The following is an 18,264-nucleotide window of genomic DNA, read 5'->3' on the forward strand; positions in this document are numbered from 1 at the left end:
GGATGAATGCTGGTCAGAGAGGAGAATCTTCTTTCCTCTAAACTGATGCAGCGGTGGTTTTAAAGGAGGACGCTGCCCTGGATGATGTAGAAGATGTCACATGTGCTGATGGGGTTTCTTCATGACGACTTCAGTTATGCTAAAGAGATCATGAAAATTGACCGTGATGCATGATCTGTATTCATGCACTATGAAACAAACTGTAAGTATATAATTCGTAAAAACAATGTTAAATGCTTGTTCTGTGTTGTTTAGTAGAAGAGTTTAAACTCTGTCATCCATACACATGCTCACATTTTTCACACACACACACACACACACACACATACACACACATGCGTCTGTTAAATGTTATAATATCAATGTTAATGTTGTGGTTTATTATTACTGTCATGCCAGAATAGTTGAAGAACTTAACTAATTTTACATTTATTGTATAATAGTGTTTTCGCATATTTTTATACAATATATAAAATTGAACAAAGTCCAATTTGATCTTAAGTTATATTCAACAAATGTTCAATGCTTTATTTATGAACTCTGCATTTCTTCTTGCATGTTACTTTTTTACTTTTCTCTTGTTTTTTCCTTTTGATAATTATTATTATTTGTGTGTAAAAGTGATATTTAAAATGAACAAGATTTGTTGGTTTAATGCCTATCAATTTGGTTTAATTTTAACGTAGCAATGCAGTGTTTCCCTACATCCTTACACTCAATATGTGGCGGCACTTCACAAGTTGATTTTCTGCAGGAGGCGCTAAGAGCGGGAGAGGTAGATGTTTCTATACAACTCCTACAATATTGCAGTATGCTGCATGTATACTGTGAATAGTATTTGAATGTTCTGTATGCATGGAATGACTGGATTACCTGCTACATTTGCTGAAATTTAATATATGAATCTGAAGACAATGCATGGGACATACTGTTTCCCAGAACACAACGCGCTCTATGTAATCTTCAAATGTGTGAGTGAACTGAAGATGGGGAATTTTAATTAAAAAACACTTTTGTATCTACATGTTTACTGTAACTTACAAACTTTCGCTGTGTACCTACGATATCGTAAGTAGGGCATAAACAAGTCAATGGCGTCACCTTTATCTCTATAGGGTTTTATACAGTAAAAAATATTGAAGTAATATAATACATAAAACATTTGTTGGCAGAGACTATTTACAATAACTCCACCCACCAATGCTTGGCTGCAATAAACAACTCTGCAAAAGATGCCCATTTATCTGTAATATCAGTTGCGCAGTGGGTAAAAGATGTGTGATGAATGATTTTGACCCAAGTTCGAGGCCACCCTTTGTCAAGCTTGTTCTAGGTTTGACAAATAAAGGAAATATTTGAAAATTGGAAATAAAATGTCTCATTAATAATGCAGTGATATTAGGTGGTCAGCAGTACAGGTGTAGGGAGGTTTTTGTCCCAATAAAGTTGCATTCTTTTAATTATATTTTTAAGAATGATAATTTAAACACACCATGTTATTGCATACTGTTTCATAATGCACTACAGTAGTGAAATATATATATCTTCCACATAACTACTATTTACACAATTATTATTAGTTCTGTTCAGTATTTAAAGTCCATTAATTATGAAATGAGTTCAATTGGGCAATATAGCATTGTTTACTAGTATGAATCCTTAATTAACAAGCCTTTGTAAAAAGACTGGTTAGTACATTTATTTGTGAGGTAATAACCTCAGTATACACTTGGCAGTAAGCAGTATACAGTAAGCAAGTATGCAATTTTGAACACCGCCATGGACAGAAAATATAGGCTCACATAATCCTTCACATAGATTGTTTGCATGATGACAGTGCCTCAGTGTGGGCATGTGATGATGACGCAGAATCATTTTGGATGTCTCCCTAATCAGGCACACCCAATTTAGTTCTTGCAGTCTCTACTAATGAGCTGATGAATGGAATCAGGTGTGTTCAAAAAAGTGTGTTCAAAAAGTGCAGGAAAGGGCGGCCTCCAGGACAGGTTTGGAAACCACTGGCATAGACTATTTTGTGTAATAGTCAACCAGGACATAATTGTACTCATTTACATTATTGGTCCTGGTAACTTACCCCACTAAATTCATCCCCAGTTGTTCCATAGGCTTGTCCAACTTACAATTTAAATAGCAACATTAATACATTTACATTTTGTAAACTCATGATTTCCCTAACTCAAAACCCATGCACATATTTGCACAAAAAGCTTACATGCACATATAGGGATGTATTTGGGCTACTGCTTGATGGACAGTCTGCTAAACTGGCACTGGGCACACTGCTAAACCTGATGTTCAAAAATAAGCACATGAGAAATGCATTCCATAGCATAATCAGTTAACATGTCTCACAAAGTACAAAGCCTTCTTAAAATAAATAAGCTAACCAAATGTTAGACCCCATCTAACAATTCACTCGTGGAAATTAGATGTAGGTTATGTGAGCCCAGCAAGAGGTTTCATTTTAAATTAGTTATAGGCTTAGCATTTAAACAAATGTTGTTTGTAAAGAATGGTACTAAAATTTATTTTATGGCATACAGTTAAGCAAAACACGAGGAAGAGTGTTTCTAATAACAGGACCGTTGTAAATGTTTATTGAACTGATTCAATATAACAAAAGGTATATTTTGAGTTTACTATCAATAGTAACTATTAATTGTAACGATTTTCTCATTTAGCATTATTTCGATGAAGATTTCAAACAGAGCCACATCAGAACAGTGTCCTCTACAAGCAATATAGTAACCTTTCGTATTGAATGATTCACTTTATTCTTCAATGAATGAATCAGCCATTAATATGATAGTGTTAGGCAATGGGGCACCTGCAAGTGTACAGTAAGTACAGTAAGTGCTCAGACTGACCTGATATTTGTCCCGCAAATATTTCAGCAGTTATTATAGACCTGTCTGCAGGGCCGCTGCTGGCCAAATGGATACCCTAATCAGAATGTCTCGGCTACGTACGTAACCCTCATTCCCTGATGGAGGGAACGAAGACATTATGTCAAATGACATATGGGGTTATAATACACTTGGGAGGCCAATCATCTCTGAGTTTAAGAGAAAATACCAATGAAAATTGGCTATTGGATTTAACATACCTGAGCAACTCCCCATGCCTATGGGTATAAATAGGAGACAGGTGCATCCACTCATTCAGGTTTTACGCCGAGGAGCCAAGAACGTGTCCCGGCAACAGCGAATGATTCAAGGTTGTCACATGGGGACATAACGTCTCTGTTCCCTCCATCTGGGAATGAGGGTTACATATGTAACCAAGATCTTCCCTATCTGTCGGTCACTACGAGTCATGTCGAACAACATATTGGGTCTCACTTGGGAGGCCAATCATCTCTGAGTTTAAGAGAAAACACCAATGAAGATTGGCTAGTGGATTTAACATACCTGAGCCACTCCCTGTGCCTAGGGGTATAAATAGGGGACAGGTGCATCCACTCATTCAGGTTTTATGCAGAGGAGCTGACAACGTGTCTCGGCAACAGCGAATGGTTCAAGGTTGTGGCATGGGGACATAACGTCTCCATTCCCTCCATCGGAGATGTTCTCTATATGTCGGTCACTACAAATTATGTCAAATGACATATGGGGTCCTATGGAAAACACCAAAACCTGAACACTTAGCCTCGGCGTGTCACAAAAGCTACACTTAAGGTCGTAACCTTCCCAATGCCCCAGCACAAATTCACTGACCTTGGAACCGAAGGGGGCCAAAAGTGTGAGTACATCACTGCTGGAGAAGGCCATGCTGCTGTTCCATCCACAAAATGTTTTTGGAATGGATTCCAACCTTCAGTGAAAGATTGCTTCAAATCTTTCCTACTTGTTTTTTCAGCTTGGCAGAATGATGGGGAAGTGAGCCTTAGGAAAAGTTCGCTACGGAGACCACATCCTACCCGTAGGGAGATACTGTGGAGATACTGATGTGGACTGACCCAGGGGGCAGTACTACATATGAACTGGGTCTCTGAGGCAGGTGTTACCTAGAGTAGGGATGGAACAGCTGCCAGAAGAGACTGACAGAGCTAGTCTGTCAAGGGAAGACATGGGTTTTCCAAGAGGGAAACTTTACCGTGGAAGAATACACATATGCGATTAACTGTAGTGAATCAAGCCATATGAACACCTAGCCCAGTACAGGGATTTCAGGCATGCTAACACCAGTACTTGGCCTGGCGTCAGACTGCTGTCTGACCGGCGAGGGTGCTGGAGGATGGGAGAAGAAAGGCTATTACATCCCCATGTCGGGGGAATGGCGCATCAACCTAACGATCAAGTCATGCCTCCTTGGGGACTGGTCATCTACTGCATCGTGATGGGCTGAAATGCAGTGTTGGGTATAGTTACTTTGGAAAGTAGTTAGTTAGGTTACAACGTTACCATCAATTAAAAGTAATCAGTTATGATACAGCGTTACCTATTCATAAAAGTAACGCGTTAGAGTACTCATGCGTTACCAAAAATTAAAAGCTGTTCGCAGCGGCTCACACACGACAGACACAGCCTCCGGCCCCTTTAAATGCACCTAGAAGTCGTGACTCCCGACAATGAATAACGTCAGTCATCCGACTAAATTAACACTGCAGGATAACAATAACAGGAAAGACAGTCAGCAATAGGCTATTCCACATTGCGTTTTATTTATTTATTATCACAGAACATATTATTAATCAAAATTCGCACCTAACGTTACCCAGCCCGGGTAGCCTAGGCTACTGTATATTATGAGCACCACAAGATAACTCCTGATTTTTCTTTAACTTTAAATAATGCAGTTATCAAAGTACAAGTATGCTTACTTGTAAACACAACCTTAAACAGGCTTGCAGATTTAAATCCATTTAGAAATGATGAACAACCAGCCAGCCAATGATCTAACAGAAATTAACAGCTGCCTGTCAAACAAAAATGATAACAAACCGAATTAAATCCTTCACTGCCACACAGGCAAATGACAAATCGCTTAATAGCCGAACTAATTATTATTAAAGTGTCACTCACAGTCACAAGCCTAAATTCGCTTGAACACAGTCCTCTTACATTTACTCTTCAAAGTAGTGATTAAAACGTAGCGTTAAATTTGAGGTAGAATTTTTGCCGGTCGACAGAAGCTTTTCACCAAAGCAGAGTGTGCATTTTACCGTTATGTTCTTTTCTTTTTCGTTGACACATTGAAAATAATGTGCGTACTTCCATAAACCAAACGCTGTCCTCTCTGCTATCTTGCCGGGAGTTCGAAAAAAAAAAAAACCCCACACACACACAGGGTCAGGCGCAGGGCACAGACGCATCACAGCCATTGACTTTACGATCACAGAGCTTCGGCTCCGCTGATACATCCGCAGGTAGCACAGTAGACCTAGGACTACTGTCTGACAAAAAGCAGGCTGCAGTCGGGATTTTCCTTTCCTTAAAATAACGGATTACTTTTTTAAAAAAATAACGAAGTTACTGATTACTTACGCACGAAACTAACGCGTTAAGTTACACATTTCAGGAAAAAAGTAATTAGAGTACTCTAACGCGTTACTTTGTAACGCGTTACCCACAACACTGCTGAAATGGCAGCCACAAACACCTTCAAGGAGGAGGGTGACAGCCTACGCTCCAACCTTTTCCAAGAGGGTCTGGCTGCAGAATTGCACTCTCAGACTTGCATTCTCAGACTTGCACTCTCAGACACTTGCACTTCCGCTAGCGAATTTTTTTTATAGTTTTTTTTTTTTTACCTTTTTGGTTGAATTTCCCAACATTTTATAACAGTAGCCAGGTGGCGAAGACAATAAAAAAAATAATAAACTAAATTACAATGTCACTTGCAATCGCTACTTGCACTCTCTGGTACCTGTGGCACTTGCAATTGACACAAATCGTGCATGTTGCCAATGGAGACAAGATTAAACGCAACGCGCAAAGTTTCGCGTTAAGCATTTTTCCATATAGAATAAACTGTCTACAACTTGTTTATATCACTTTCTTTGTCCATTAAGTTACATTATGTGTTTTATTTATAATGATTTTCTATAGGAGGAAAACGTTATGTACAATTTAACGCACTGCGTTCTGTACTCTTCTGCTTGCCTGTACGGAGCTGATCCTTTTAAAATCACTTAATGCATTTCATAATGCACGTTCATATTTGCTGGTCTGTGTATACGTTGAGTCACCAACAAGACAAATAGGTTATGCCTACTGAATTGTCTTTATCATCTTAGTCTGTTATTAGGCCACATTAAACATTCGTATTGTGTTCATAGCATTCACTGCTTGCCTTGTAGTACATTAAATAATAACTATATATCGAATTTGGTCTTTTAATTGAACTTAACGTATGCTAATACATTATGCCATGTTAAGTGATTGTTTTTTCTACAGGAGGAAAACGCTTAACGAAAGACTTTGTGCATTGCGTTCATATTCTGCTGTTCTGTGGCCACGGATTTGCCGTCGGTCTTGTCTTTTTCTAGCAGGACCCTGTACATTATAGTAGTAGGCCTACTAATTTTTTAATCACCGCCACAGCGTCTTGTCTCCATTGGCAACATGCACGATTTGTGTTGGTTGCAAGTGATGTCACAGGTTGCGGAGAGTGCAAGTAGCGATTGCAAGTGACATTTTAATTTAGTTTCTTTTTTCTTGTCTTCACCACCTGGCTACTGTTGTAAAATGTTGAGAGATTCAAACAAAAAGTTATCAATAAATAGAACAAAAAAATTAAATAAAATAAAGACTGCAAGTGACGTCGCTAGCGGAAGCACAAGTTTCTGAGAGTGCAAGTCTGAGAATGCAAGTAGCTATTGCAAGTGGCATTGTAATTTAGTTTATTTTTTTCTTGTCTTCACCACCTGGCTACTGTTGTAAAATTTTGAAAGATTCAAACAAAAATTTATCAATAAATAGAAAAATAAAACTAAAAAAAGACTGCAAGTGACGTCGCTAGCGGAAGCACAAGTGTCTGAGAGTGCAAGTCTGAGAATGCAAGTCTGAGAGTGCAAGTGCAAGTCTGCAGCCAGACCCTTCTCACCTTTCTTGCAGGAAAGAAAGAACAACTCTGACCGAGCATCTCCGGGTGTCTTCTCCATGAGAAGAACACCAATTCGTGAACAGACTCCACTTCAGAGTATGGGACTGTGTGGAGGAGGGTCTAGCCTGAGTGACAGTGTCTACCACTGCCGGTGGCAGATCATTTAGGTCTGCCGTGTCCTATCCAGAAGCCAGATGTGGAGGTTCCAAAGATCTGGATGCGGATGCCAAATGGTGCCCAGCCCCTGAGAGAGGAGGTCCCTCCTCAGGGGGATGTGCCAGGGATGGGCTGTCACGAGGAGCATGAGTTCCGAAAACCATGTCTGCAGTAAGGCGCAACCATCAGGACCTGTTCCTCATCGTCCCTGACCTTACACAGTGTCTGTGCTAGCAGGCTCACTGGGGTAAATGCATACTTGTGTAGAGCCCGATGCCAGCTGTGTGCCAGTGCATCAGTGCCCAATGGAGCCTGGGACAGGGAATAGTAAAGCTGGCAGTGGGACTACTCGTGGGAAGCAAACAGGTCTACCTGAGCTTCCCTGGATTGACTCCTGATCAGCTGGACCATCTGGGGATGGAGTCACCATTCCCCGGGGGAAAGTGCGGTGTCATGTGAGCACGTTGGCTGCACAATTGAGTTCCCCCGAGATGTGGATAGCACATAGCACCTTGAGCCGCATCTGACTCCAGAGGAGGAGATGGTGGGTGTAACAGCCCGGTTGAAGAATAAAGGATTTAACTCATTCACTGATGTTGTACTGTCTTTCCTTTTGTGTTTATTGTCCTTATAGACTTCACAACACCGTAAGAGCTAAATCAGATGAATAAACAATATTGGAAATTATAATGAGATCTTATACATAAAAGTGAAACAACACAATCAACCATACAGCTATAAAATACGCAATTAACACTAACATTCATCCTAAACAACATAAAATTATGTCAACAGAGACACATGCAATATATGTGTGTTACGTTATATAAGAGCATAAATGAACTTAACTACCTTGTTCTCCTTTCCAACCAGGCGTCAAGCAACAAACTCAAAGTAAACAAAATACTGAAAATAAAACAACAATCTGATGCATAAATTCACTTAAAAGTGTCCTTAATTCCTAACGCCGTGTGCAGTCTCCGTCTTTGCGCGCTCTCTTTCTCCGTATTCCGCACTCTCCGTGAATGAGCGGGCTCTGAGCACTTCCGTCAAGCCACCTTTCAAAATAAAAGTCTCTATCGGTTAAATAACTTATAGAGTGTAAATTAACATTACAAAATATAACAAACAGTTGACTAATATTAAGAAAGGATATAATTAAATAATATAAGAATAATATATAAATCCTGGAAACTAATTAAATAACTGATGGTTATTTACACTCCCACCAATCATGTGTGACTATAAATTTTAAACTTTAGTCACGAATGATTTCTAAAGTGAAATACCAATGTTTAAGGCTAGATGTAAAGCAAACTGAAACTTGTTCTACTATAAACTGCTTAAATCAAAGGATATGTCAGGAAGGTCAGTGTGCCTCCAGCAGCAGGACCAGCTTCTGCACTGGGCGTTCCACTAATGATGGTTTGTTCAGAAGTTTACCATCCTTTCCCAGATTTCTGTCTCCAAAACTTATCTTTACTCTTCTCACCAAACCATCTTTGTCAACGTCAGTCTCGATAACTTCTGCCAAGCGCCACTCATTCCTGGGCAGATCGTCTGCTTTCTCCAAGACTATATCTCCAGCTTGCATGTTCCTTCTTGGTGAAAGCCAGCATTGTCTTGTTGCAATGTAAGACACATACTCCTTGCACCAACGTCCCCAAAACTGTTCCGCTAAGTATTGGACATGGCACCATCTCTTACGACCATATAGGTCTTCTCTGACAAACTTCCCAGGGGGTGGTAAGGCTTGGGTAGTTTTCAGGGTGAGTAGGTGATTAGGGGTTAGAGGCTCAGGACTGCAGGGATCACTTAAGTTATCTACAGTGAGTGGACGGCTATTTACAATGGCCATGGCTTCATAGAAAAATGTTCACAGAGAAGAATCATCTAGTCTTCCAGATGACTGGGACAGAGTGGAACGAAGAACACTTCTGACAGTTCTAATCTGTCTCTCCCAAACTCCGCCAGTGTGACTTGCATGGGGTGCGTTGAAGACAAACTCGCACTTTTTTTTTGCTAAGAATGTTACCAGACGGTTGGTGTCAATCTCTTCCATCGCCTTGGTGAGCTCATTCTTGGCTCCAATGAAATTAGTGCCTTGGTCACACCTTATTTGATTTACTGCTCCTCTAATAGCGATGAAACAACGTAGACCATTGATAAAGGCATCCGTGGACATGCCATCCAGCATCTCAATATGGATGGCTCTGCAACAGAAACAAGTAAAAAGAAGTCCATACCTCTTATACAATTTACGGCCTTGTCTAGTGATGAACGGACCAAAAACATCCATTCCACTGTATGTGAATGGAGGGGATGGATCTATGCGCTCTGAGGGCAGGTTAGCCATTTTTTGCTCTTCAGTGGGTCTGCGAAGCTTGCGACATCTCACACACTGTCGTATAAAGGATGCTACAGTCCTGTTTACTCCTGTTATCCAAAATCCTCTTGATCTGATCTCATTGGTAGTCAAGCCCTTCCCTTGATGTGCCATTTTTTCATGACAATCAGCGATCAGAAGTTTTGTAAGGTGATGTTCCTTTGGAATTAACACTGGATGTTTAACAAAGTTAGGGGCATAAGCATCACAAAGCCTTCCTCCCACCTTGAGCAATCCGTTGTGATCAACAAAGGCATTTAGATTGTATAGCCTGCTGCTGCGTGTGAGCTGTTTGCCCTTACGAATTAAGGCTATTTCTTCTGCATATATCTGACTCTGTAAGTCCTTAATTATGATGCACTTAGCATCCTCACGTTCTGCCACTGTACTGTGGTCACTGGACTTGTCCTTCCTGACACGACGAAGTAGGCGTGCAACTGCTTGTATGACTTTGGACCATGAGGACATATTTGTGAAACGGTTGGATAAGCAGGAATACCGTAATGTTTGTGTGTTAAGTGATTGAGCCTTTGTGACCTCTGGGTCATCGATTGGAAGTTGTGGGTTAACATCCACAGGGGAAGGTATTTGCTGTTCCCACAAAATGTCCGGTCCTCTGAACCAGCTGGAAGTGACCAGATCATTAACACTCAGACCTCGTGATGCATAATCGGCTGGATTTTCATCCGATGGAATGTATCGCCACTGCTGAGTTGTGGTGCGATGAATTCTCTGAACTCGATTCGCGACAAACGTGTGGAAGCGGCGAGCTTCATTGTTTATATAACCTAACACTACTTGAGAATCAGTCCAGAAATATGCTTCTGCATCTCCAAGGTTCATTTCTTCCTTCAACATATCATTCACTGCAACTGACACAACCGCAGCAGTCAACTCTAATCGAGGGATTGTGGTGACCTTAAGCGCGGCTACTCTAGATTTAGCCATGAGCAAAGAACAATGGATGTCACCTTGCTCATTCTTGAGCCTAAGGTATGAGCACTGGCCATATCCTCTCATGCTTGCATCTGAGAAGTTATGAATCTCTCTCATCATGATTGTCCCAAACCTAGCAGGCACAATACAATGAGGCACCTGAATCTTCTCCAAGTTAAGAAGATCGGTCTTCCAGTGCTCCCAACCTAACTGCAAATCATCAGGTAAGGGATCGTCCTAGCCCATGCCATTTCGGCACATTTCTTGAAGAACAGCCTTTCCTTTGAGCAAGAATGGTGCGAGAAACTCTAAGGGGTCAAATAACGAGGCCACAGTAGACAGTATACCTCTACGGGTTGCTGGCTGGTCTTCATTAATGACACGAAATTTGAAATGATCATGTTCAAGATGCCAGTAAATGCCCAGGGCTCTTTCCAAGGACTGGTCAGTGAAGGAGAGATTGATAGATGTAACATCTACAGCACACTCAGAGGGTGGTATTGTCTCCAAAACTGCCTTGTCATTGGATGCAAATTTATGCAACCTTAAGCCTCCTAATGCACAAAGTTGGCGAGCTTCTTGAGCCAACTTTATGGCCTTCTCTGCACTTTCCACACTGGAGACTCCATCATCCATGTAGAAATCCTGCATAATACATTGTGAACCTAGGGGATACAGATGTTCACCTTCTCTTGCAAGATGCTTTAGTCCATAATTAGCACATCCGGGGGACGATGAGGCACCAAACAGATGTACTCTCATGCGGAACGTTTGAGGCTGTGAGTTGAGATCTCCATTTCTTCACCATAGAAAGCGCAAGTAAGCACGATCGGCTTTGTCAACATGGAACTGGTGGAACATCCTCTCAATATCACACATCAGGGCTACAGGGTACTGTCTGAACCGCAAAAGAATGCCAGTCAGGCTGTTCATAAGGTCAGGGCCTGAAAGAAGATGATCGTTTAAGCTTGTTCCCTTGAATCTTGCGGAGCAGTCGAAAACCACGGGCAATTTCCCTGGCTTCTTCGAGTGATACACTCCGTAATGAGGTATGTACCATTTTTCTCCTTCCTTCCCTTCATCAATGACTCTTTCTGCATCACCATTCTCTATTACATCTTCCATGAACTTAACATAATGCTCTCTGTACTCCTGGTTCTTCATAAATCTCCGCTTTAGATGCTGAAGTCTCATGACCGCAAGAGGCTCATTATTAGGAAAACAGGGTCTTCTCTTGAATGGAAGAGGCATTTCCAAGTGGCTGTCTTTGTTCATCCTGATACTTTCTCCAAGTTTGTTCAAGAATATAATGTCATCTTGAGACACTACTCTTGTCTTTTCTTCAGTATCTTTGAAATCTGACTCCAACACTTTAATCACGTCAGTTGGCGTTACAGCAGGAATCTCCTTGATAGATACTCTGTGACACATAGTAAGACTGCTTTGTGACTCATGATGTGTCAAGGAAGGGACCACAATGCTCCATCCGAGATCCGTACGAACAGCATATGGCTCATTTTCTGCTCCAAGAATGACTTCTCTGGGGGCCAAAGCTCTGGAACAATTATATCCTATTAATAGACCAACCTCACAGTCTTGAAGTGGGGGAATTTTGTCTATCAGAGGAGCAAGATGTTTCCAACACCTGGCTGTCTCTCTGGTAGGGATGTGGGCACGATCCGCAGGAATACATTCTTTAGTATATGCAGCAGGAAGGTCTAGTACTAATGGTGAATTAAAGCCTCTAACTCTAAGACCAGAAACTCTTTCACTTAATATCAACGAATCCCTCCCAACCATAGTGGTAAGCTTAAGTGTCACTGGGCATAAGTCGACCTTTAGACTTTGACTTACTGCATATTCAATGAAGACAGTGTCACTTTGTGTGTCTAACAGAGCGTAGACAAGTTTCTCAGAGACTGGGTTGTTTTGTGAGGACAGCCACACTGGCACAATCATTGAGGTGTTAGTAGATGTGCATCCAGATTCTACACTTAAAGACGTTGTGACTTTCTCGTGTGCATTCTCTGGGCCTTGAAGAGAGGAAGACTTTGACTTTCTAATGAAGCCGTCATCATGTAAGCAGGTTGGATGTCTTCTCTTACAGGTGTTACAGCTATGTCTGGAATGACAGTCTCTGGCATTGTGACCAAGTCTCAAACATCCATAGCACAGCTTTGTGTCTTTTATGAATTGTCTTCGCTCTTCAAGAGATCTTGCAGTAAATTTAGAGCAATCATGAATTTGATGTTCACTACCTTGACAGAACAAACATGGTTTAGTGATTTTACTAGTGAGCTTTGGATTCTCATGCTGCGTGACTTACTTCGTATGGAAGACACTGGCCTTGTTCTTACTAACCTTGAGATTATGTTTCTCCTTATTAGCTTCAGAAACATGAAGGGCATGAAAGGAAGTGACCTCAGCCTCAATGGACATGAAATGTGCAAAATCTTGGAAAGATGGGAAATCTTGTGTCTCACTCAGTGTTTGTGTGGCTTGGCGGTTCCAGCGGGCAGCCGCCCAATCAGGAATTTTGCTCACAAGTTTCCTATTCTCATCACAGTCATTCAGTATTTCCAGTCCCTTTACATGAGGCATAGCGTCCTTACATGTGGTCAGGAAATCTGAGAAATTTCGGAGACCTTCAGAGTCCTTTGGCTGGATTCTGGGCCAGTTTGCGAGTTTCTCTCGAAATGCTCTTTGAATAGTGAATGGCTGTCCATATCGATCTTGAAGTCTTTTCCATGCATCCTTGTAAGCTTCCTCATCGTTTCTGTAAAAGATGCCTTCTAAGGTTTTCAGAGCAGACCCAGCAATATACTTCTTCAAATAGTATAACTTATCTGCTGAGGAAATATGTCTTTTGTCGATGAGTGATTGGAATGAAGCTTTCCACTCTATGAAGTGAATTGGGTCACCAGTAAAAACATTGGGCTCTGGCATAGGAAGTCTGTTTAACGTTATACTGTCTTGGACATATTGTGCAAGGTAAGACACATCCACATTGGGGGTTGGCGATGAAACCCTTTCATTGAGTGTTGGCTTAACTGAGGATGAATACACAGGTTTGTGTGTGTAAATGCTTACAGGCTGTAGCAGCTCGTCATTTTGGTTAGCAGGATGAGTGGTTTCTTCCTTGTCATACACTTCTAGTCTTGCTTTAGCAGCTCTTACCTCTTTCACCGCTTGTAATCTTTCAAACTCACTCCTTTGAGCATCCAATTCTTTCTTTTGCTTCTCTTCTAGAAGTTGTATTTTTTCCCTTTGTTCCTTTTCCTCCATTATTGTTGCATATTCTGCTTCCTTTGCTGCAAGCTCTGCTGCTGCCTCTATTCGCTTAGCCATCAGGATGGAGTTCACTGAAGGTTGACTTATGGGCGTACTCGACTTTGAGCTGATATGCGAGACCGTAGAACCATAGATGGAGCGAGCATAATCTCGATCAAGCAGTTCACGAAGACGCCCCTTTACTTGCTCACTGTCAAAATCTCCATCCACACCTGAGATCCTCTCATAAGCAATCTTTACAATATCCTGTCACGGCATCGCAAGCATCAATTCTTCTCCTTGTATCAGTGGGTGGCGTTGCATAACTTCGAACCTTTATGTATGCATTCATTACAGTTTCTCTTTCATTTTCCAATATGTCTATAATTGACGCTAATTGGCTTTTAGTGATGTCTGTTTTCAGCAGCCCTCTCGCCTTTCGAGCCTCATCCTTCCATTTTTCATATGCATGCATAAGCCTTTTTTCTGCCTTTTCTGACTCTTCTCTTTGATATGCAAGCATCTTTTCTGTTGGAACTCGTTCACGGACAAAGCGACGTACTTCATTTCTCTTTGCAACTTCAGATTGATCTTCTATCTCATCATCTGTTTCCATGTTTTGTGCAACCTTTAATACTTTAATTTCCTTCACAGGAGTGCACACATTTGATGCTTCGTCTGTCATCATTTACATCAGCAAATGGAATCAGTAGGGCAAGCTCTTACTGTAACAGCCCGGTTGAAGAATAAAGGATTTAACTCATTCACTGATGTTGTACTGTCTTTCCTTTTGTGTTTATTGTCCTTATAGACTTCACAACACCGTAAGAGCTAAAACAGATGAATAAACAATATTGGAAATTATAATGAGATCTTATACATAAAAATGAAACAACACAATCAACCATACAGCAATAAAATACGCAATTAACACTAACATTCATCCTAAACAACATAAAATTATGTCAACAGAGACACATGCAATATATGTGTGTTACGTTATATAAGAGCATAAATGAACTTAACTACCTTGTTCTCCTTTCCAACCAGGTGTCAAGCAACAAACTCAAAGTAAACAAAATACTGAAAATAAAACAACAATCTGATGCATAAATTCACTTAAAAGTGTCCTTAATTCCTAACGCCGTGTGCAGTCTCCGTCTTTGCGCGCTCTCTTTCTCCGTATTCCGTACTCTCCGTGAATGAGCGGGCTCTGAGCACTTCTGTCAAGCCAGCTTTCAAAATAAAAGTCTCTATCGGTTAAATAACTTATAGAGTGTAAATTAACATTACAAAATATAACAAACAGTTGACTAATAAATTAAGAAAGGATATAATTAAATAATATAAGAATAATATATAAATCCTGGAAACGAATTAAATAACTGATGGTTATTTACAGTGGGCGAGTTGAGACATGCGACGTGATCGTATACCACCCTGTTGGTTGATGTATGAAACAGCAGCAGTGTTGTCCATGAGGACCAACACGTGCTTATCTAGCAACAGTGGCCGAAACTTCCGTAAAGCTAGATGCATTGCCAGCAATTACCGAGATAAGAGATTCTCTGTGTGGGGGAGAGCTTGCTTTTCTCTCGGTTGACCTAAAGCCCCAACTGACTGAGGTGCCGGAGCACCAGGTCCCTGTGATTGCACAACTCCTCTCGAGACCGGGCCATGATGAGCCAGTCATCGAGATAGTTGAGGATCCTGATGCCCACTTCCCAGAGTGGGTTGTAGGGCACCCTCCGCGACCTTCGTGAAGACATGGGGGGAGAATGCCATTAAACTTGGGAGGTCGCCAGGTGAACTGAGAGAAGCTCTCATTGTCACCCTCAGATCTCCCAGAACATCAGTGGATGGTCCCCTGCTCAAGCCAGAGAAACGAGGATGGGTGGTGACAGAGGGGTCTGCTGCAATCCCCTTGAGGAGTGAGACATGCGATTGCAGTGATGCCATGTTCATACGCCCACAATATATGCATGAATCATCCATGAGCGCAGCCTCAGCGTGTTGGACGCCCAGACACTGCAGACAATGCTCGTGACCGTTAACTGAGAACAGGAAATCCAAAAACTGCTCTTTTAGCCGAAGCGCCCAGGGGAATTGCCGTCACAGGGACACCGCTGTACTGCACTTTCACACCGACTAGGAACAGCTCAAACACACAAAGATGAAAGGCTTTGTAGCGACTGTGTTGCATCAACTACTCGGCTCTGAAGCAAAAATCTGAATGAGTGAATGCACCTGTCGCCTAATTATACCCGTAGCCACTGAGAGTGGCTCAGATAAGTTAAATCCACTAGCCTACTATTTTCATTGTCATTTTCTCTTAAACCTCCCAAGTGAGACCCCATATGTCATTCGACATAACTCGTAGTGACCGACAGATAGGGAACTGTATTGTTGTGCCCCTCCCCAAATTACTATGGAAGTAAAAAAAGGGGGTCAAAATAGAACTTTAATAAAATATAAAAGTAAATAACTAAATTGTAGTTACATTTTATTGTTTACAAAAAAAAAAAAAAAAAATTTAGATAGACGCCTTTGATCTACAAATACAGTTGATTTTATAGTCTCAAACATTCAGAAATGACACAAATGTAAAAAATTATAATAATAATTCAATAAAATCAAGGATTAGATTTGTAAGGTTTGTGATGTCTACTGTACATGTTTTTGTTGAAGAAATTATAGAGGCTAGCATTTCTATCGAAAAAGATGGCTTTTTTAAATCTTCTCTTTTTAAAAAAAAATCTTAAAAGATTAAGTGGATATTTGAATCAAATGTTTGGTCAATATTAAACAAGGATTTGATCATCCTGTTACAGGCCTTTGGTGACCTTCACAGAAAAGTATATTAACAGCCTTTGTAATATACATAAATTGTTACGTTGTGTATTTTAACAGTGTTATTCAATGAAAGTCGAAAGTCTAATTTTTATAAATGCTAGATTATAGACCCAGTCATTGTCTTTTTCAAAAGACATTTAGAAACTTTTTAGTGAATTAAAAGCAAGCAGTGATAACTTAAATTATGTAATAATGTAACTGATTACAGATTAAATAAGTTAATCAAAAACGTTCCACTGTGTCAATGTAACCAGTTAAGATGTTCTAAAAAAAGATGTTCTATTTTAAAATATTGCATAAACATCACAGGCAAATACACAGTTAACTTGTGATTTTTACCAATATTCTTTTTATATATTTTGTGTGGCTTCTTGTCTTGTGCCCCTAATAATTAAATTTTTTTCACTAATCTTTTTAGAGCACATAAATGGCAAAACTATTTTAACTGCGTGCGCCATGTATAATTAAGGTGTTATAATAATGTGTTAGAATAACTTCATGACGCAGAAAGTGTTTAAATTAGTCTAACATGGCATGTTGTCAAATTTTTAATTTTATGTTGATGTAAATTTTTTAATTTTGATCGATCAGTTCTAAAATGTTAACTTTCAGAAATGCGTCCTAGGCAAGTGTCTGTGTCGCCTATGCCAAAGGGCTGGACCGGGGTAGAAAATTTTATTTACTGTTAACTTCTGGCCATAGCTGCTTATAGCCTCAACCTTCTGGACTCGAACAAGCCTATTTACTTCACTCCTGAATTAATCACCCATTTGAAAAAATCAAATAACTGAATAAATTACTCTTTATCTTAATCATTATGACATCTATCTATTTAATTATTTAGTATAATTTCATTAAATACATTATTTCATAGTATTTCCATATTTCCATAGTAATAATAATAATAAAAATTAAAATATTAACAGTATAGTTCACCCACCCAAAAATGAAAATTGTGTCATCATTTACTCACCCGTATGGTTCAAAAGAGTTCATGTAATACATTTTATGTTGAATCAAACTCTAAATATTTCTTGTTGAAACTACTTTTGGTAATATCTGTTTGATGCTTTACACAACAATTACTTTAAATTATCACTTGGTTCATTATCAAATGATAATGAAATTATCAGTTTCTCAGCAAAGTTTGATGTGTGATTAATTTGTGATTAATTAAATATTCACCACATCATGTAATTAATCAGTTAAACATTTTAATCACTTACCAGCCCTAGTTGTAACAGCAAGATTTTTTTCAACAATTAATATACTTCTCAATCTGACTGCATGTTCTACCTTGACCCCCTCATTGGAGGTATGTGGAATGTTTAAGACATTTTTTGTGGAAAAAGTATAAAAGATTAGAACTAGTCTGCCTACATCTACAGTTGAGTCTGTGATGTCACCAGTTGTGAAAGGAGTTTTGAGCTCTTTGAGCAGGTGTCTCTGGCACAAGTTATGGAAATCATTATGCGTTTGAAGCCTACATCTGGTGGTTGCGATGTGTTTCCATTACGTCTTCTTAAGGAGATGAGTTTTACTTCTATTGTTAACAGTATTCTTCATAATGGTGTTGTTCCAACAGGCCTTAAGCA

This window comes from Carassius auratus, chromosome 3 (genome assembly GCF_003368295.1).
Source record: "Carassius auratus strain Wakin chromosome 3, ASM336829v1, whole genome shotgun sequence".
NCBI classification, from domain to species: Eukaryota; Metazoa; Chordata; class Actinopteri; order Cypriniformes; family Cyprinidae; genus Carassius; species Carassius auratus.